Here is a 20,970-nt window from a genome sequence, read left to right on the forward strand (position 1 = left end):
AGCTGTACGCAGAGGAAAATGCATAGCCTTAAAAGCCTTTATTATTATTATTATTATACAAAGAAAGCTAGATAATGGACAGATAGTCAGACGGACAAACTAAAGACTAAATGCTTTGCACATTTTTTAAATATAATGACCTGAAAGGATATGTGCCAAACTATTAAAGTGATGACCCTTAAGAGTGGGCCTTGAATAAAGGAGGGTGACTGGCAGAGTTTCACTTTGTTAGTTCATACAGTTTTGTATTGCTTGAGGTGTTATTATTTTTATAATTAAAAGAGAATCCTAGAATAAACTTCTGTTTGTTAAAGCCCAAAAAAATAAATAAATAGATAAAAGAATGAATGAAACGGAATCCTTTGGCAGTTTCTTATACAGTTAAATATACATTTACCTTATGACCCAGCAGTTCCACTCCTAGAGAAATGAAAATATATGTCCACAAAGAATTGTACACAAATATTCATCGCAGCATTATTCATAATAGCCCCAAACTGGAAACAACCCAAATATCCATCAACAGGAGAATGGATAAACAAATGTGGTACACATCCATACAATGCCATACTACTCAGCAATAAAAAGAAATGAACTATTGATACTCCCAACAGCTTGGATGGATTTCAGCAATGTCAAAGCAGAGAAAACGATCTCAGACCCATAAGAGGAGACACTATACAGTCCCATTTGGGTGAGGTTCTAGGCTTGGCTAAACTAATTCATGGTGACAGAGGTCCGAAAGTGGTTGCCTCTGGGAGGGGAAGGGCACAAGGAAATGTTCTGCGGAGCTGAAAATGCTCAATATCTCAACCTGGGTGGTGGTTACACAGGTGGAAACCCTGGTGGCATAGTGGTTAAGGGCTACGGCTGCTAACCAAAACGTCAGCAGTTTAAATCCACCAGCCGCTCGTTGGAAACCCTATGGGGTAGTTCTACTCTGTCCTATAGGGTCAGTATGAGTTGGAACTGACTTGACAGCAACTGGTTTGGTTTTTCTGGTTTTTGGTTAAAAAAAAAAACAAAAACAAAAAACACCAAACCTGTTGCAGTTGAGTCAATTCCGAATCACAGTTACCCTGGAGGACAGAGTACAACTGCCCCACAGGGTTTTCAAGGAGCGCCTGGTGGATTCAAACTGCCGAACTTTTGGTTAGCAGCCAAGCTCTTAATCAGTGTGCCAAAATTTTTCAAAACTCACTCAACTGTAACAGAACTTTTGCATTTCAGTGCATGTAAATTATATCTCAATCTTAAAATAATAATTTTTAATCACATGAGAAACTTAAGGAAATACAGATTCCCAGGCTCCACCCTCTGAGGATTCTGATTCAGTATTTCTAAGCGGTGCCTGGGAATCTGAATTTCTAAGAAAGTACCGCAGGTAATTCCGATGCATGACCAAGAGCTGTGAGCCACCACAACCTATCATCTACTATAGCCCCCAACACTGCCCTCCCTCCCCCCTGCCCTTTTTATTATTTTGGGTGGCTGGTTGGTTGATTATTGGTTTTCACAAGAATTGGTTGGCCAAGTCCTACAGAGCTTTAGAAACATTTATAATATCTATTTGTGACTCTCTCTGCCCTTCCCCATCCCTCTGGCCCCCACCTTCACATCAGCCTCAACGACTCAGGTTTCCAAAGGAAGCCTCTGACCAGGTGAGGCGGGAAGAGAAACCCCACAGCCCTGTCCAGAGTAGACATAACTCAACCTTAAAGACGCTGGGGCTGCGTGTTCCCAGGAAGGTCAAAGGCAGCGAGTTAATGGCACGTGTACCTGTTAAACAGCGTGTTTAGGCCTTCACCCCATGCTCACAGAAACCGCTCAGGGCAAGACTCACCAGCACAGGAAAAGCGCTGTGCCCTGCCCAGCAGTGGCCCAGCCACTCTCTGTCTCCTAGACCAGCCTCATTCCTCACTCACCGTCAGGGTTCTCCTGGCCTCCAGGATTCCCTGGCTTCTCCACCATTGTTCCCAAACCCAGTCTGACCCTCTTTCAAATCCCTGCTGCTCTCAGAATAAAGTCCAAGCCCTTTTACCCCATATTCAAGGCCCTCAGCCATGGGGCTCCTGCCAAATCCAGCCCCAGCTCCTTTTCCTCCCTCCAGCTGGGACCCTGGGGGACTTGTTCTACAAACATGCTTGGCTATTTCATGCCTCTGTGCCTTCGCACCTGCTATGCCCCCTGCACAGAATGCCAATCTATCCTGTTTTCCCTGCCTCAGAAAATGCCAACTCTGACATCACCTCCTCTAAGAAGCTTGAATGCCTCCTGCCTACCACCCCACCCTGAGTCTTCTTCAGAGCACCCTATCCATGGACAGCGTGGTCACAGCAGCTGCCACACTATCCCAGCTCCCTTGAAAGGCAACGTTCTCCTCCAAATCAGTGCCTGCCCAGAATTGACCTTACCAAAAAACCAAGCCCATCGCTGTCGAGTCAATTCCGACTCGTAGCAACCCTATAGGACAGAGTAGAACTGTCCCATAGGTTTCCAAGGAGTGCCTGGTGGATGTGAACTGCTGATCTTTTGGTTAGCAGCCAAACTCTTAACCACTATGCCACCAGGGTTTCCAGAACTGACCTTAGCCAAGGTCTATTAACCAACAAATCAAGGCACATTAAAAAGAGCTCTCATTCTCACTTGAAGGCCACCCTGGACATTTCCACACCCACAGCTCTTCCTCAGAACCCAGACATTTAAACAAATGCTTCAGCCAAGACAGACTGACAAATGCGGAGAAGCGGGACGCAGCTCCAAAGAATCTGACTCTCACTTTATGACCTTCTGCGGAAGTAGGGGACCGGCCTGTGCCTGCTGGGGCAGCCCTGGGGCTCCAAGCCAGCCTCAGTCCCCACCCAGGTCCCCTCCTGCTGAGACCGAGCTGCATTCTGGGAGGTCCTTGAGATTTATTTGCCCTATGTAGAGGAATGTGTTCAATGACTCCCAAGTGTCTTCTCACCCTGGGACCTTTGAGAGACTTTCAGAGAAGTACAGCTCCCAAATCCTTTGACAGATGGACAGGCAGACAAATTGGGTCTAGAAAATATGGTCCCAGAGCCCAAAATGCCTCCTGAGGTCTAGAACCTGGGAGGGGCTGCGTCAGGGAAGATGCAAGGCTCCCGGTGAAGGCACAGAGAATGAATAACTAGGGACAGAATCAAGGTGCCAATGGGTCCACAAGCTCAGCCTCCAACCCTGAGGACCGGGACGCCTTTGTCCCTCATTTTCCTCAGGTGCTGGTCCAATCCCAACTCCCCAGGCCAAATGGAGATCAAAGTCCCATGGGGCCAAAACGCTCAGCTGGTTGAGAAAAGGCTCTGCAAACTCCAGTCCTGCCACTGTCCAATCAAGGCTAAGTCCTCTCCATGGCTCTCAGTTTGCCCATCTGTAAAATAGGCACTACCCACTAGCACCTCTGGATTCTGCAAAGCAGATGTGACCAAGTCCCTGCAGGATGAGATGAGGGGGGCAGGGCAAGGGAGGTCATCTGCAGCTGCACCACAGGTCAGTACAATGGTATCCCCCTGAAGGATAAAGGCTCAAGAGTGCACCTTGGCCCTTGCTACATATAACAGTGACCTGGGACCTCGTGACACCTGCTAATCAGCAGCTCTGTGGCCGAGCCCAGCTTTACAGCTTACCACAAGCTTATTCAGCCTCATCTCCCTCAATCCCTTCAAGGACACAATGAGGTGGGTGTCGGCATCCTTGCCACCCAGACAGGAAAGCCGAGGCTGGAGAGGCCCAGAGGACGTGTCCAAGGTCACCGGCTGATTAAGGCGGAGAGCAGTACTGGAACCCAGAAACCTGAGGACAAGCTCCTGCCACTCAGTCCCCAGCTTACCCCATAACCAGGATCTGCCCCACCCATTTTACAGATGAGGAAACTGAGGCCAAAAGAAGGTTGTTCAAGATAAGCTGGAGACAGAGGCAGGTCTAAGACCTCTAGCCTCTCTGCCAATCTCACCCTAAGATGGGTTCTCAGCAGGTGCCCTTGATCTTCCCCTGTACCCCCACACCACCATCCTGATGAAATTCCTTCCCTCACCCCCACCCCCTCATGCCCACCCCACACTCCCCAGATGACTCTATGGTCGAAAGGGAGGCAGGTGGTTGCTAAGCGTTCACCCGCTCTCTCTTTCATAAAAATAAACTCCTTCTGGCTGGGAAACTCTGGATGAAATCCTCTCCCCTCCAGCCAACGAAAAATTAAAAAGAAATTTTAAAAAGATCTCCTCCATGACATTTACTTGAACGTCAGCAGTGCCAAAGCGGGGGCCAATTTACTCAAGTCCAAATGGAGCCACGCGCCACTAAACCTGGAGACCCTCCGTTCCAGCGTCTGGGCAGTTACTGAGCTGATTTATCTCCCCGGGGCCAGAAAACGGGAACCCAGGCTGTCTCCCAAGCCTTTGAGGCTGGTCCTGGGGGAAGCCGGGGCCTGGCAAAGGCTGGCAGTAACCAAAATAGCCAGGCTGGTGGCCCTGCCCAGCACAAACCTCCCTCCTCGTGCCAGTGAGGACCGCCCACAGGTCCCCCGACAGTCCAGGCTGAAGTCTAGCCTCTGGCTTGTGTCCCTCTGGGCTCTGGGCTGAACGATATGCCCCTGGGATTCACTGGCTCTGGCTTCCCTGGTGGGAGGGGGAGGAGAACCTCCTGCCCAAAAGGAGAATACACACAACGGAGGGGAAAAGTCGGGAGGAGGATGTGTCTGTCAGGCTGGCCCTACCCTCTGCCCACCTGCCCCCCAGCTGTCCCTCCGGGCCTCAGTCCGGCCGCTCAGAACTACTGGACACCGACCTGCACGCTGTACTTGAGCAGCACCCTCAGAGACATGCCACCAATTCACCTCTCTGCACTCAGTACTCTGCCCCAGAGCTTTGGCCCGTTGGCCCTCCAGGCACCGGGCTGTACCTCAGGTACAGTCAGGGACCCTGAGACACAGCCACACTCGGAGACACACGTGCACATAGCCAGGGGCTCAGCTGGAAGCAGAGCCACACTCAGCGGCATCCAGACGCACACCAATGCATACAGCCAATGACACGAGACACAGCCATACTCAGGTATCACGGACACACACCGGGACACACCGACACATAAACACACGCCAGGGCACACAGACGGTCCAGGGCACAGAGAACAGCAGATCTACACTGGAACGCACCGGTGCACAATGCTGGAGACATGGAGAAATAGCCACACTCAAAGACACACAGATACACACAGGGTCACGGGGACAGACGGACAGAAGGACACACATACACCTGCCGCCTGCACTAGAAGCCCCAGCCCCTTCGCTGGGGAAACAATAACAGCCCCGCCAGCGGGACCTATCAGGCGACCCTCCTTGCCTCCCTCGGTGGTGAAAGAGGCGCCAGAATGGGGTACCCGGTAGGGAGGAGGCCGGGCTGGACAGCACGCCAGGCGGCGGCTCGCAGCGCCGGGTTCGGGAGGGGGCTTGGGAGAGCAGCCTGCTCCGGCCCCAGCGCTCCGCCCGCGCCGCGCCCTGCGCTCCGTACCTGGGGTGGCCGCGACGCTGGCCGCGCTGCGCTCGCCTGCGCTGCCTTCCACTAGCCGGGGGTTGCCCGCCCGCCGGATCTCTGGCCGACGCGCTCCGCTCTCCGCGATGCTCCCCCGCACGGCTTGGCCTCGGGATTCCGCGTCCGCGTGGCTTGGCGCTGGCGGCGGCGCGAGGCTGTTGCCAGGGGCCGGAGCTCTGCACTGGCTGCAGCACCGAGGAAGCAGTAATTTACAAGCCGCTTCTTCCTGACCTCGCGTGTCTGTTGTCTGAGCAAGCAGCTCTTAGCATCATCACCCATCCTGCTGGGTGGAAAAATACCAGCTCTGCCTGGCCGGGGGTGGGGCAAGGGGCGGGCCGGGGCGGGGCCTGGGTGCCTGGCCCCGCCTCACGCGCGGAGACGCACACCCACACACATGCACACACACATACACACGTACGCACACGCACGCACACGCACGCGCGCACTGGCTCGGACACACAAAGAGCCTGGGCATGCCGAGCGCGCGCACATATCCCCCCTCAAGCCTCGAAGCGAACACTTGGCCTCTGCTTCCCCCGTTAGCGTGCACTTTGCGAGGCAACCGTTCCCCCCAAATGCTGGAGCCAAGTGGTACAGCCCGTCCTTAGTGCCCCTCCTGCCTTCTGGTGAAGAGCGAGAGAGCCCCCCACCCCCAGCTCTCCCCTAATACCAGCCACCAAACGCCACCACGCGCCCTGCCACCTGGCTCATTGGGTAGAGCCTGAGACTCCATGAATTACGAGGTCCAAATTAGACTAGGCTAACACTGCACTGCAGTCTTGGGCCAGCCAGCCATATCTGAGCCTCGGTGCCTCCCTCTGAAAAATGGGCACAGTCTTCCTTCCCTGCACCGGTGAACTGAGATTGTGGTTGAAGGTAGGCAAAGAGCTCCTGGAATCCCGGCTTTGCCCGGTCTCCACTGTGTAACCTTGGGCGAGTTACTCAAGCTCTCTGTGCCTAGGTTTCCTCATCTGTAAAATGGAGGTAAAAATAGCAGAACGGATCCCCTTGGGTTGCCCGTGAGAATTCAAGGTTAACAGTGTGAAGAGCGCAGAACAACACCTGGCACCTAGGAAGTGCCAAGCGGGTGCCAGCCAATGGGACTATTTTTAAATGAGGATGGGGAATGTGCCCTTATTCTTGTCCTTATTTGAATGAGCAGGTTCTTGGAGACCATTTGCTACATCCAGCCATGACAGGCATGAGGGGGAGGCTGTGGGAGGGGAAGCTGGCCTTTCCCCTCCCTGGGCACCAGCTGTCTCCTCTCCCTCTTTCTTTCCCTCTCTGCCCCTGGGAAGCTGTGAGGTGAGCACGTGGATCCTTCCACCTCTTAAAACAACAAATAAAGAAGAGCCATCCCCTATATCAGGCCTGGCACAGTTAGACCGCTGCCTGGAAAAGCCCCAGTAACACCCTTGAGGGCGCACAAGGAAAATGCAGAGCAGCATTCTGAAGGTGGCACTCATCTCTTCCCGGTTTCTCTCATCCAAGCCACCTGCCATCTGGTTCCAAATTGACCTCCAGCAGTTTCCCCCCGACTCTGCCTCCGGCCAAGGTAATTTAGCACATGCACTTCCCACCTTCCTTGGCTGGTCCCAGGTGCCCCTTCCTCCAGAAAGCCCCCAGGGATCGCAGTGCCTGCAGCACCACAGCCGCCCCCAGGTGGCACCCACTCTGGGTACCTCAGTTCTCCCCTTTGAGCCCAGGGTAATTGCACCCTTTTATAGGTGAGAAAACTGAAGTTGGAGAAGAGAAGAAACTGAGTCTCCACCTCTGTGAGCTGAAGGAGCAGATGCCAAGCACAGACTCCACACCCCCCTGAACATGTGTGCCTGCACAGGATGGAGTTGAAGCCAGACTGCAGGGCCATAGCCCAGGACGTAGCTCTGGAGTTGAGGTCAAGCCAAGGGGAGGCTCTGACAGAGCCAAGAGGGGTCGAGAGGGAAGAGAAGGGGGATGGTGTTCTAGGCAGCAGAAACTGCTTGGGCAAAGGCCAGCTGGCCAGAGCAGTGGCCGCACTAGGCAGGGGTGACCTGGGCCATACTAAGGGTTGCAGAGGGGAGTGAGGGCAACAGAGGCCATGGAAGAGCTGAAAGGAAAGGGTCGCTTGCTTGGGCTACAATCCGGAAAGGCCCACGATTGTCTGGCCTTCAGTTAGGCCAGCGAGAGCTGTAGCATAGAGATGAGGGTGTTTGCACCAGGCTGGTGGGCCATCTCGAGCTTGGGTGGGGTAGGGGGGGTCAGGATCTTTTGTGAGGGGCCTTGAATCCAAGCTGCCAGGGTCCATCTGGGGCAGTGAACCAGCACAGCTGCCCAGGGAAGGAGCTAGGTCACCTGCCCCTCTGGCTGAGATGGGAATTGAGTCTCAGCTTCGGTGACAAGGGTGAGTCCTCTGAGCTATGGGGACCACTCCTGGAGTCATTCTGTCCAACCCCCCCCCCCCGGCAGTAGCCTCCTCACCAGTCCCCTGCCTCCACTCTTACCCCTTCAGATTGCACCCTAGCAGCCAGAAAACAGGCTTACAAAACCCCTTTGATAAATGGTTGAAATGGCAAATGTTCTGTTATATACATTTTACTACAATAAAAAGGAAAAAAAGAAAAAACAAACATTTCAATGGCTTCCAACTGCAGTTAGGAGAAAGCCCAGAATCCTAACATGAATTCTGGCCTCCGTGTGCTCAAGAGCTAGGTAAGTGTTTGGAGAATGAATGGAGGCAAGAATAGGAAGAGAGGGACTAACAAGAACCCAGGGGAAAAGACAGCTTCTGAAAGGAGAAGGGGCAGGCAGTAGTGACGGATGGAAACTGAGGCAGGGCCTGGGCTGGGGCCAGTTGAAGTGTTAGGAGAAGACAGGACAGAAACACAACCCAAGTAGGAAAGCTTTCTGCATTGGTTTATGGAGCAGAACCAGCACGAACAACTGTGACCGGCTTCTCACGAGCGTGTCTGGCCCATGGAGCCAAGCATGGCCCGAGCCTTCTTCAGGAGGTGAAAAGTGCCAGAGGAGGCTGCAGTGTCTTTGGAGGACTTTCAGGACACCCAGGACAAGGCTTGTCCAATCATCTGTCTTCCTCCTCTAGACTGTCAGCTCCGAGAGGGATGGGACCTGGTCCTTGGGCTCCCTTCTGAGTCCCAGGGTCTGACACAGCGCCTGGGATACAGTTAAGTATTCAACAAATGCCTGTTGAATTTATTTTATTTAACAAATCCTTATATAGCACTTAACTATGTGCCCAGCACAGTTCAGAGCACTTGAAATATGTTAACTCATTGAATTCTCACAATAACCCTATAAAGTTGGTACCATTATTTCTCTCATCTTACAGAAGGAAAAACTGAGCCACAAAGGAGTTAAGTAACTTGCCTAAGGTCACTCAGCTGGGACTCTGGTGCTAGAGGCCACATTCTTAAGTGAGGGGATTTAGGGCATGGTTGATTGCCAGACAGAAAACCCAGCCCCAGAGGCCAGGAGAGAAAGAGAAAAATAAGATAAGGAGCCAGGAAGTGCTCCACCCTCAGCCCTAGGAAGAGGTGACAAAGGAGGTGAAAGATGGTCAGGCAGGAAGGGGGACGCAGGGGGAGCCAGGGTGAAGAGAGCTCGTTGTGGGGGCGGAGACTCCCAGCTCCCATCCCTGCTCTTCCTGACTTGGGCCTGACATGCTTCCTCTCTGAACCTCAGTTTCCTCATCTGTAATAGGGATAAGCCATGGTGCGAGAGGTCAGAGGTCTCCAAGTGGGGGCCCCTGGCCTGAACCCAGCTCCCAGATATGCTTCTCTGGCCTCTACTGGACTTTACAATATCTTGAGTTAATTATTATAAATAAAAAAGTGGGAGGTTTCACATTTTCAAGATGTAAATGTCTGGTTTCTCTTGAAAAATGGGAAGATGCGGCCACCGCAGACCCACTCACGCCCTGTCTACAATCGACTGGAGCTGAGTAGCATCAGCCACCCCCTCGAACTGGAGCACAGGCTCCCAGGGGACCAGAGTCCCTCCTGCCCAGCCCCTGCAGGTGGCTGAGTTTGAGACCCCTAGGGCATTCAGTGTACAGCCCCTGTCCCCTGGCCAAGGAACAGAAACTGGGAGCTCCAGGAGGAGGCTGTGGGGACCAAGAAGAACGAAAGCACTGGCAACAGGGAACGACCTTCAAGAAAACCCAGGCAGAGCTTTCCTGCAGAACCCAAGTAGTAGCATGAAATTCCACAGGGACTTGGGCTTCCTATTTCAAGGATGGAAATCTATTGCCGGTGAGAGCTAATGGAGGGGGTGTGAGGAGCCAGGCCATCTTTCGGGCATCAGTCCACAGCCCTTAACTTAAAGATAGGGAATGAGATGTTTTCAAGTCTACTTTGTTATACTTTGCTCAGCAGCTGGAAACAATAAAATAAAATTGATCCAGGACTTCGAACAAAACTCTTTGTCCCAGTACTAGAAGGCAGGAGGGGACAGGAAAGCTGGAAATAGGGAACCCAAGGTCGAGAAGGGAGAGTGTTGACATGTCATGGGATTGTTAACCAATGTCATAAAACAATACGTGTACTATTTAACGAGAAACTATTTGTTCTGTAAACCTTCATCTAAAGTACAATAAAAAAAAAATTAAAGAAAAACAAAAACAAACTCTTTTTGTCCCTTGCCGAAGAGTCTGTCTCAGCTGTAGGCAAACAACAAGACTTGTGGAAATGGTGCTGGAGGTCCAGGCCCTGTAGTGTCCTCTGGCCAGCATGGGGAAGACCCCTGTCCCCATCCCTGCCCAGGCCAGCCTTCTGCCTCTCAGAGCATCATTCCTAGAACAGCGCTGAAGAGACCAAGGGACAGTGTGCTCGTCACTTTCACTTCTGGGCACACTCCAGTGTGTCCCTGCCCCTCTGGAGGTGTACAGACGTGTACCACTCAGGCTTATCATAGCATCTGAGCCTCCACTGACCTGCTTCCCGCCTCCCTGCCCCCCTCTTGCCTGCGGGCAAATCCCAGCTTTATACCTCACTGGAGTGAATCACTAGAGTGAATCATGGGACTCTGTGCCTCAGTTTCCTAACCTATAAATCTGGACTAGTAACAGGCCCTATGCCAGGGGCTGCTGCAAAGATTAAATGGAAATCAGATTACCTGTATGGAGCTCTAAGCCCGCGGCCGGCACGCATACGCTCAGCAAACATTAACAACGCTTGCTGTTCCTCCCCCACTCATACTTGGGCTTTCCCACCTCCAGGTCCTTCCCCCACGCTGTTCCTGCCCCCGAGCACTTTGCTGGTGCCCTACTGCAGTGTGGACCTCAGGCCAACTTGGAGCCACTGACCGAGAGCCCCCAGAAGGCAGGGGTCCCTAGCAGAGCCTAGCGGGGGGGCGGGGGGGGGGTAAGGGAAACATTCACAGAATTGACTTGCGGATGTGGTCTGTGGGCCTGTAAGCCCCGTGGCTCACTTCCTTCTCTGCTGGTGGCAGGGCCCCGGGGGATGGTTTGCTGTGTCTGTGCTGCAGACAGACCTGGGAGACACACACATATTCACCAAAGGCTGTGACAAGCCCTTCCGCCCACAGCCACCCCCAGGCAGAGCCACCATGGTCTCCCTCCTGGGTCACCGCAGAAGACTCCTCTCGCTGGCTTCCGGCTCCGCCCCCCTTCCTGTCCCAGTCCCAACCCATTCTCCACTCAGCACAGTGGAATGGGGACTCTCCGGGGTGGCTGCTGGAATGGCTCAGCCACTGTGGACAACCGTCTGACCCTTTCTTATAAGGTTAAACATACGCTTAACCTATGAGACAGCAATTCCATTTCTAGTATTTAGGGACAAGAAATGAAAATATGTCCAAAGACTTAGACAAGAATGGGAATAACAGCACAATTCATAGTTGCCCAAAAGGCAACAGCCCAGGTTGTATATCTCAATGGAAGAATGAGAAAAGGTACGAGGACTACAGCTCAGGAGGAAAAAGGAACAGCTACAAGACACGCAAAAACGAAAGAGAGAGGCCAGACTCAACTGCTCACACGCTGTCCATGTACACGAACTTCTCAGGTAGGCAGAGCTCATCCGTGGGGATGGGAATAAGAGTGGGACCTGGAGAGGGAGTGACGGGGGGACCATGAGAGAACCTCTAAGGGATGGAGATGGTATGTCTTGGTCTAGGTGAGGGTGACATGGGTGTAGACATACGTAATACTCCACTGCACTGTAGATTTTAGATTTGTGCATTTCACTGTGTGAAATTATACATCAGTGAAAAGAAAAAAAAAAAAAGGAACAGATTCCCTCTGATCCCCTTCTTGCTTTCCGAAGCCCCATGGATCCCACCACACTGGGGCTAAAGCCATACTCTCCACACATCCCAGTCTCTCCTCTCCTTCCTCCCCTACCTCCAGCCATAAGGGTTTCCTGGCTTTTCCTCATAATCCAAGCTCCCTTCTGCCTCAGGGCCTTTGCTCATGCTGCCCTTCCCCTCCCCCACACTTTCCCCTCAATCCTCCCAGGACCTGGCTCATTCTCCTCTGTTAGGTCTTAGCTCCACCACCTCCTCCTCAGAAGACTTTCCCTGACTTCTGTGTTTCCTATTGTCACCGCCCGTGCCCCACACCAGCACCACCGCCTCATTTTATTGACCTTTTTAAATTTACTTTTTAAAAAATAAGTTTTAGGTTTACAGAAAAATTATGCAGAAAGTACACAATTCCCATATACCCCTTCCCCCCCCATTCTCTTATTATTAACATCTGACATTGGTGGGTACATTTGTTACAATTGATGAATCAATATTGATACATTATTATCAACTGAAGTCCATAGTTTACACTGTGGTTGTTCGTTGCCCTGGAGTCCATTCTGCCTCATGGCAAAACTATTAGGGTTTACCCTTGGTGTCCTACAGTCCTGTGGGTTTTGACAAATGCATCATGTCATGCGTCCACCTTTCAGAAAAGTTTCCCTGTTCCCCATGCATTCATTACCTCAGTTTGTTTTCATTGAAACTTGAGGAACCATGTGAATGCACCTTGATCATTGATGTGTTGACCTGTTTACGTCTGTTTCCCCAACTAGACTGCCCACTTCACGTGGGCAGAGCTATGTCTGCCTGGCCCAGCCTGAATCCCCAGGGCCTAGAGCAGTGCAGGGCATGAGGTGGGTGCCCCACAAGTGTCTGTGGAATGATGGGACAGAGGCTGCACACAGTTGCCACACATGCCCATCTATATGAGCATCCCCCGTACACTTACCTACAAGAGCACTCCCCCCACGCATCCACCTGTGGGAGCACTCCTCACACGTGCCCACCTTGGGAACACTCCCCCATACACTCTCACCTATGGGAATACCACCCTCCACACACACAAGCTCACCTATGGGAGCACTCCCCTCATACACACCCACCTGCGGGAGCATTTTCTCCCACACATACCTCCACTAACTGCAGAACCGATCATTTGGGTAGCTGGGGGAAAGGGGCCAGTCTTGAAGACTGTGTGTGCATTCAGCCCTACCCACAGGTGCCACCTTTCCACCAGCTTCCCTAGAGAGACCAGGATCTCAGCCCTGACGTGATCCTTCATGGCTCTGTGATCCTGGGCAACACTCCCCCTCCTCAGTGCCTCAGTCTCCCCATCTGTAGCAGAAGGTTAGATGAGGTGCCTAGCCCAGCCCCACTCCAACTGTAGTATGCATATAATCACCTGGGGGTCTTATTAACTTGCAGGCTCAACTCAGGAGGTCTGAGCTCCAGGGAGACCTCGATGCTGCTGGTCCCCAGATCACACTTTGAGTCACAGAAGTTCTCAGAGTGTGGCCCCAGACTAGCAGCATCAGCATCATCTGGCAACTTGTTAGAAATGCACATTCTCGGGCCCCCACCTTGACCACGTGAATTAGAAACTTGGGTGGGCCCAGCAGCCTGGGTTTTAGCAAGCCCTTTAGGGGATCACCCAGAAAGTTTTAAGTCATCCTGATGCCTGGGTCTCACCCTCAGAAATGCTAGCCTAATTGGTTTGGGGTGTGGTCTGGGCACGAGGCTTTTTTAAAGCTCTCCAGGCAATTCAAATGTCTCCTCAGAGCTGGAGCTGAGAATCCTTGACCTAGTGGGTCCTGGGGACTTGTCCAGCACCCACCACCTCCCAGACATCCCCGGGCAGGCCTAATTCCTCTGCATTCTTGCCCGGGCCTCTATGAGGCTGCCTTCTTATATTTGGTTATTTTTCCCCTCCCTCCCCAAACACAACAATTCAAAATATTCCCAGCTCCCAGACAATAAACAAAGCCAAGGAGGAGAACTCCCTGACTGTTTTGTTCCCACTTATGGTCTGATCCCAGGCTGGGCCTGACTGGGCCCTGGGGCTGGTCATCTGAGCCAGAGCAGTGGGCCCAGGCTCGAAGGTGACCCATCTCTACTCCTGGGATCCCAGAATTCTTCAGTTCTGGGTGACACCAGATGCCTTCTGAGGCCACTTCCATAGGGAAATGGAGGCTCAGAACGGGCGAGTGACTATCCCCATGACATACAGCAGCACCAAGAAGGCCCTTTAATCTGTTGCTTCCAATATGGGACATGATGTTTGGGCTCGGGGGTCAGAAAGACATGGGTTCAGTTCCAGGCTCTGCCACTTACCAGCTGTGACCTTAGGCAAAGGATCCAGCCCCACTCAGCCTCAGTTTGCCCATCTGTAAGTTGTAAAGTGCAAGGCTACAGATGGACACCCACATGCATGTGTCTCAGCAGTTAAATGTTATCCACCGAGCAAATAAGCCATTAAGTAAAGCTTACCCCCCCTCCTACCTTGGCAATTGTATTTTCATGATGAGCTAGAGACATGGTTCAAATTTAAAATTCTGAGACTCCTCGGAGTTCCATGCCAGCAACTGGTGGCACACGAGAGCCAGCTGCGAGGTCCGAGGCTGTGACTCGAAGCTCCATCCTCTCCTGCCACCCCCACGCTCTGTCCCCTGTTTGGGGCAGCTTTGCATGCATGCGAGTGGGCAACCCAGGCTTATTGAAGCTCAGCCATGCCCCATAACCCTTCAAACAGCCCCTTCATCCACCCTAGAGCCTGGGGTGCACAGAGGTGGACCCTCTGCCTCAGGTGGATGGATGGGGAAGAGGCTTGTAGGCAGGGCCTCTGGGGTCTGGGGTACCAGAGTGTGATCAAGAAGGGGAAAGGCCAGCGGGACTAATGAGGCACAGCAGTCCAGGGACAAGGACTAAAAGGCAGGAGGGGACAGGAAAGCTGGTGATAGGGAACCCAAGGTTGAGAAGAGACAGTGTTGACATGTCGTGGAGTTGTTAACCATTGTCATAGGGCAATATGTGTATTAACTGTTTAATGAGAAACTGTTTTGTAAACCTTCATCTAAGGTGCAAAAAAAAAATTATTATGAGATCAAATTGACAACAGCAACTCAAAAGGTTTGATGGGAAGCCTAGGGGGCAGTGAGTTGAAGATACAGGTGATAGAATAACTTGGAAAAGGATAGTGAGAATAGCAGCACAACTGGAAGAATATACTCAATGTCGCAGAACTGGACATGTGGAAACTTTTGAAATGGTGTAACTTTGGCTGTGGATATTTTCACCAAAAAAAAAGGTCCTCCAAGGTCAAGAAGGGAGAGTGTTGACATGTCATGGGGTTGTTAACCAATGTCATAAAACAATATGTGTACTGTTTAATGAGAAACTATTTGTTCTATAAACATCTAAAGTACAATAAAAAAAATTAAAAAAAAAAAAAAAACAAGAAGGGGGCAGGCCTGCTCTGAGTAGGCACATTCCTTTGGCCCTGCAAAATCCTCATCCCATGGGGACGTGGGCAGGCAGAAGAGGTCACCCAGGGGCCCTCTAAGACACAGCCCCTCTGCCCAGGGTCAGATAGTAATAGTATCTCTTGTTCACAGTCAGGTAGGAAGAGTAAATGAATTAATGCAGGAAAGGGCTTAGAATAGGGTCTGACACATAGAAAGGCACAGTTCACGTTACAGTTGATGATACTGTTATTTATGATCAAAAACTCCCAGGGTAAGCTTTGCATGTGGCAGAGAAAACCCCGGAGCTCACAGTCTGGTGGGTGGTGGGGGGTGGGAGTAGGGGAGAGATTAATATTTACTGAGCTTCTACTACATGTCAGGAGTCCCTGGGTGGCGAAAACTGTTAAGTGGTCAACTACTAACAAAAAGTTTGACAATTCGAATCCACCCAGAGGCACCTTGGAAGAAAATCCTGGCAGTCTGCTTCAGAAAAGTCACAGCCATTGAAAACTCTATGGAGTGCAGTTCTACTCTGCACATGTGCACTCATGGGGTTGCATTAGTCAGAATCGACTCAAAGGCAACTGGTTTTATTGTGTGCCAGGCACCAAGCCAAACACACACATTATTTAGTTGACTCCCTCCTCCCCGATAGCTTGTCACATAAGGGACCCATTTCATGGATGAGGAAACAGACGCTCAGAGATGGTGAGTCACCTACCCAAGGATCCACAGCAGAGCTGGGATGTGGATCCAAGTATATCAGCTTCAAGTCATGAGCCCCTCGTCTTGATGGGCCAGAAGGGGTAAGGAAAGCAGAGAGAAGAGAGAGAAGCAGAGAGGCAAAGGAGAAGATGGCCTCGTGGCCAGGACGAGGGACAGGGGGTGCCTGGTTTTGGAGATTGGCACCATGACTACTGTCCTTTAGCATGTGTTCATATGTGACAGATTGTGGCACTGGGACAACTTCCTGCGTGGACCCTGATACAGATGGCCCAGCGGAGTGAGAAGAGAAAGCTCTCACGTGCTTGGATTATAACTCTCTGTGTGAGCAGCATCTTGCCCAGGTCCAGTTGCCTCGAAGTGCAATGATAATTCTACGAAGCTTTCACTGGTAATGACTATTCTGTGATTCCACCCCGACACTGAGCCTATTTGCTGAGCCTTCAGAGTTTACTGCCTCTGCTCTGTGCCCATGTGCTCAGCCCGTGACCACCTGGGCACAACTGGGACTCCTGGACAGGAACGAGAAAGTTCCTGACATGTGGTTTCCGGGAGAGCACGTAGGAGTGCAGGCTCCAATCCAGACTCAGCCACCAACTTTCTGTGTGACCTTGGACAAGTCACTGAACCTTTCTGGATCTCCATTTCCTCAAACATAAAAGGCTGGTTGGGAGGGTGGGGGACACCCGCTGTTGAAGCCCCAGGATGAGATATTTTGGGGCAGTGAGGGAGTTTTTCTCTTTTCCAGTCTCTTCTTATCCCTCTGGTAAGTCAAAAGGACGTCTCAGCTAGTGTGCTGGTGTTTCTTCAACACCCTCTTTAACAGAGAAGCCCCCCGAGCAGAACCTTCCAGCAGCAGCACCCAGCTAGAGCAGAATCATATGGGCGGGGTTTCACTGTCTTTATTTTAAAGGCACCTTCTATTTATGGAAAGGATCCTGGCCTTCCATTTATAGCAGTGATGGAAACTTTTCTTTTTAACAAAATGTATGCAAGTAGTATTAAAATGAGTCTGTGTGAAGGAAAAAAATTAAATGAGTAATGATTTAGGTGGTTTGCAGCAAAAGGGACAGTTAATAGAAAAACATTTGGGAAGCTCAGCCCCAGCCGAAAGAGCACTGGAGAGGGAATCGGGGACCGAGGTCCCCCTGCCCTGCACCTCACACCCACCACCTCAGGTAATCCCACCATCCCTCCCTGAACCTGGGTTCCCTGGGGTTTTCAAACTAGGTCCCATAGAGCCCCAAGGAGACCTAGGGGACATGGGAGGGAGGTAAAAGGACTCCAGACCCCTCAACATCACACCACTTTGCTCCAACCATTAGACAGCGGGAAGATATTTTATTTAATGGAAAGGCATCAAAATAATTTAAAAAATAACAACACTTTAAAACCACTGGGTTATCAGACCTGCGCGATTCCTCCCAGCCCAACACACTCTGATTCTAATTTAGTCCCCTGGTTAAGAAGAGAGACTCCGCTGCTTCTCAGTTCTGTCTGGGGAGAGTGTGGGAGTGTCTGTTCGCCCATTCCCCGTCTGGAAGGGTCTGGTCCAAAGGGGAAGCTGCAGGGGGGAGCTCAGCCTTGCTCCCCACCGCTCCCTGTGCTCCAGCCACACGGGGACCTTCTTAGTCCCTCTAACTTGATGCCGAGTACCTTCCTCCCACAGGGAGTTTGTGCCCTTGGGGAAGCCTGCCCTGACACTCCCTAGCTAGCTAAACCCCACTCCTCCCTGCTTTACAGTGCTTATCACAGGGCTTCATCCCTGGCTGCGCATTAGACTAGCTTGTCACATAAGGGATTGAATTATATCTCCCCTAGGTCATGATTTCCAATATTATGTGATTGTCCACCATTTTGTTATCTGATGTGACTTTCCTATGTGTTGTAAATCCTGTCTCTGTGATGTTAATGAGGTAGGATTAGAGGTAGTTATGTTAATGAGGCAGGACTCAATCTACAAGATTAGGTAGTATTTTGAGTCAAACACTTTTGAGTTATAAAAGAGAAAAGTGAGCAGGGAAACAGGGGGACCTCCTACCACCAAGAAAAAAGAACCAGGAGGGGAGTGTGTCCTTTGGACCCAGGGTCCCTATGCTGAGAAGCTCCTAGACCAGGGGAAGATTGATGACAAGGACCTTCCCCAAGAGTCAACAGAGAGAGAAAGCCTTCCCCTGGAGCTGGGACTTCTAGCCTGCTAGACTGTGAAAGAATAAATTTCTCTTCATTAAAGCCGTCTACTTGTGGTATTTCTGTTGTAGTAGCGCTAGATAACCAAGACATTCACCTTGGAAGCTTTTTTTTTTTAAAGAAAAAATGCTGACGCCCACCTCCTGAGATTCTGATTCCATGTGCGGCCCAAGAATCTGCATTTTAACAAGCTCCTCAGCTCATTCTAATTAGCTATCAGGGTTGCGAATCACTGACTAGTACTACTAATGACCCAAATAATCCCTTACCTGTAATTCCCCTAAGTTTTTTCTTTTTATTGTGGTGAGTATATATATAACAAAACACTTGCCGTTTCAACATTTTTTACACATACGATTCAGTGACATTAATTACATTTATTATGTTGTGTGACCATCACGACTATCCATTTCCAAATTTTTCCATCACCCTTAACAGAAGCTCAGTACCCCCAAGCAAGGACTTGCTCTTTCCATATCTAAAATTTTTTGGAAAACAAAATAATAAAAAAACTAATTTAATAGCAAAAATCACAATTCTGTGAAACTGTCTAGAAACTTTTCTTAGCCCACGTACCATGAATAATCATAGGTGTCACTGCAGAAAGATCGATTTGGCTGATCATGGGGGCTAGTCTGGAGCTCTTGGGGGCAATATGTAGTATAGGACATATTTACCACCCGGCCTTTCTAATAGCCAAGCAAATTTGGACTCCAATGTTTGGAGAGGGGGGCTGTGGACCCTACACTACAGCTGATGGTGGCTGACATTTCTAGAACATGTCCCATAAGCCTTGCCTGAGACAGTGCTTTAAATGTATCCTCTGAGTTCATCCTCATCACCACCGTGTGAGGAAGGCATCGTTTCCAATGCCATTTTACAGAGGAGGAAACCAGGGTTCAGAGAGGGAGGATAACTTGCCTAGGCCTTGCACCTAGGAAGTAGAAAGGATGGGGCTCTGTGATGGTTAATTTTATATGTCAGCTTAGTCGGGCTATGATGCCCGGTTGTTTGGCCAGCACTAGTCTAGACTCTGTTATGGAGGAGCTGTGTATGATGAAATCAGTTGGCCTTAAGTACAGCAGACTACCCTCCGTAATGTGATGGGCCTCATCCAATCAGTTGAAGGCCTTAAGAGCAAAAAGGGAGTTTCTCTAGGAAATATTTGCCAGAACTCCTTCACTCTCCGTTGCCTGACCTATGGATTTGGGGACACAAGCCTGCAAGAGTCTCCAGCCTGTCCTATGACCTACAAATTTTGTACTTGCCAGCCCCCTACAATCTACCAAGCAGGCTGAGGCCATGCCCTCAGAAGCCCCTTCATTTCTCAGCCTTGGCCCTTAGGATAATTGCAATGAAGACATTATGGGAAGGATCATGTGTGAGGCATCTGTCTGACCTACTAGATGGGGCAGCAAGGACCACTGGATGTCTGGGCCCAGCACAGCGCGTGATACGTGGAAGGTGCTGAGAATTCCAAGGGGACAGGCTGGCCATGCTGGAGCCAGGCAGCTGCCCCCCCCCCGCCCCGCCCCACTCCCCACCCCCCATAGGCCTGCGTTTGGCATGGGGCCTCCTGCTCTGGCCATCCTTCAAACCTCAGGGATGGATTTAGTGCCCTTAATCCTCCTCTTTAGTCAAGCCCCTGCTTGTCCACAGCTGCCTGGGACCCCTCAGAGCAGCCTCTTTGGTGAGGCCTGTCTTTCCATGCTCAAAGGTCTCAACTCAAAGGATGGAGCTGAGGTCAGGATCTGTGGAGGGAGCCCTGGACTGGGAGTCCAACAGAATGTGCTTCACATCCCAGCTGGGTTGCTTGCTAGCTGTGTGACTCTGGGAGATTGGGAAATGGCAAAAGTACTTTATAGCTAGGGTCACAGAGCAGGTCAATGTTCAACTGGCCCCCACCACCCTTTGTGAGTTGGCAAGGCCAGGGGAGCCTGCTGGGTCCCCTTCCCCAATTACCAGAGGAGAAAAATTCGTTCTTAGTAACTATGTTGCTAGCTGTTAGGTGCTGTGGAGTTAATTTTCGACTCATAGCAGCCCCCAAGTGACAGAGTAGAACTGCCCCATAGAGTTTTCTAGTCTAGGCTGTAATCTTTATGGGAGCAGATCTCCAGGTCTTTCTCCTGCAGGGCCGCTGGGTGGGTTCGAACTGCCAACCTTTCAGTTAGCAGCCAAGTGCTTAACCATTGTGTCACTGGGGCTCCTTTACTATTGTATGTTGCTGTTATTGTATGCCATCGAGTCAATTCTGACTCGTAGTGATGCTATAGGACAGAGTAGATCTGCTCCATAGGGTTTCCGAGGCTGTAAATCTTTTTAAAGGAAGCAGATTTCCATATATTTCTCCTGTGGAGCAGCTGGTGGATTCAAACTGTCGACCTTTCAGGTAGCAGCTGAGTGCTTAACCATTGTGCCACCAGGGTTCCTTTTAAAATGCACAGGGTCACCACGAATTGGAATCTACTCCACGACAACTGATTTTGTTTTATTTTGGTCCTTCATGAAAGCCTTGTTTCCTCGGCCAGGGTATTAAGTCCCAGGGAATGCACGAGACCACTTAGAAAGAGAGTGTTAAGAGAAAAGAAAATTCCAGTGTTGAAGGAGTAGACATCAAAAGACAAGCTCACAAAGGAGCCTGAAGAGGAATGATAAGAGGTTGAAGGAAACCAGACGAGGGGTGTAATGGAAACCAAGGGAAGCACATAGGATTCATGAAGGAGGAGGGGTTAACACAGTTAAAAAACAGCTCAATGAAAGAGAGGACTGACAAGTGACGA

The 20,970-nt window shown here is 50.9% G+C and overlaps 1 protein-coding gene across 7 annotated transcripts in view; it reads right to left on the reverse strand.

The window, feature by feature from the left end:
- The window catches only part of SLC6A6 (solute carrier family 6 member 6), a 97,606-nt gene extending 91,796 nt beyond the window's left edge, over window positions 1-5,810 (reverse strand). For 3 of the 7 annotated variants that reach the window (XR_002825845.1, XR_002825840.1, XM_023741841.1), the window contains exon 1: window positions 5,529-5,602. The gene's annotated coding sequence lies outside the window, so the exon portion shown is untranslated. Of the gene's footprint in view, window positions 1-5,528 lie in introns of all 7 variants that reach the window. The other 4 variants (XM_023742300.1, XM_023742249.1, XM_023742227.1 and 1 more) reach the window with 3 other exon arrangements.
- Window positions 5,811-20,970: the final 15,160 nt, after the last annotated feature.

Source organism: Trichechus manatus, unplaced genomic scaffold (assembly GCF_000243295.1).
Source record: "Trichechus manatus latirostris isolate Lorelei unplaced genomic scaffold, TriManLat1.0 scaffold00001, whole genome shotgun sequence".
Taxonomy (NCBI): domain Eukaryota; kingdom Metazoa; phylum Chordata; class Mammalia; order Sirenia; family Trichechidae; genus Trichechus; species Trichechus manatus.